The sequence below is a fragment of the Terrapene carolina genome, unplaced genomic scaffold, assembly GCF_002925995.2.
Source record: "Terrapene carolina triunguis isolate 2854851 unplaced genomic scaffold, T_m_triunguis-2.0 Scaffold95, whole genome shotgun sequence".
NCBI lineage: Eukaryota > Metazoa > Chordata > Testudines > Emydidae > Terrapene > Terrapene triunguis.
In genome coordinates, this window is record NW_020664446.1 from 3,669,573 (window position 1) to 3,670,190 (window position 618).

At 69.7% G+C, this 618-nt stretch overlaps 1 protein-coding gene across 1 annotated transcript in view; it reads left to right on the plus strand.

Annotated features, from left to right (window-relative positions):
* Positions 1-248: 248 nt before the first annotated feature.
* MFSD13A (major facilitator superfamily domain containing 13A) overlaps positions 249-618 on the plus strand; it is a 20,488-nt gene continuing 20,118 nt past the window's right edge. The window contains exon 1 of the mRNA XM_024213630.3: positions 249-295. The gene's annotated coding sequence lies outside the window, so the exon portion shown is untranslated. The remainder of the gene's footprint in view (positions 296-618) is intronic.

Consider the following 618-nt stretch of genomic DNA (forward strand, 5'->3'; position numbering starts at 1 on the left):
CCTATGTAAATTAGGTATGCTGCTTTCTGACTGGCTCGTCGCTATGTCACTCAGCTGAGAGACCCCCCCCCACCTTCAAAAACAGCGCTCGCCCAAGATGGCCGGAAGGGTGGGGCTGGCTGGCTTCGTCTGCCCGGAGTGAAGATGGCCTCCGCGGGCTCCGCCTCAGGCCCGGTGGGCCTCCCCGCCCCCTTCTGGCAGCGTGGGCGGGGCCGAGCGCCCGGGGTGGCGGCAGTTCAGTGCGCACGCGCGCCTGGTGCTGAGGGGGAAGAACCAGGGCTGGGATTCGATGCAGGTAGGAGGCGCCGCGCGCTCTCGGGGGGCGCACGGGGCGGGGCTTGCGCGCTCCCCCCCTCCCCCAGGGGAAGTGTGGGGGATGGGTTCTAACGCTCGCTCCCGGGGAGAGCCCTGTGGGGGGTGGGAGCTGCCCCCCCCGGTGCCCCTTCGCTGTGTCTCTGCCGTGCCCAGCCCGGGAGTGCCCCCCCCAGGGCTCCGTGCCAGGGGATGTCTCCCCCCGTCCCATTGGGGTCTGTCCTGGGTAAAGTGCTGTGGGGGTGGGGTTCTATCCCCTCCCCCATCATAGGGGTCTGTCCTGTGGGGGGGAGAGTGGGGTCTCTA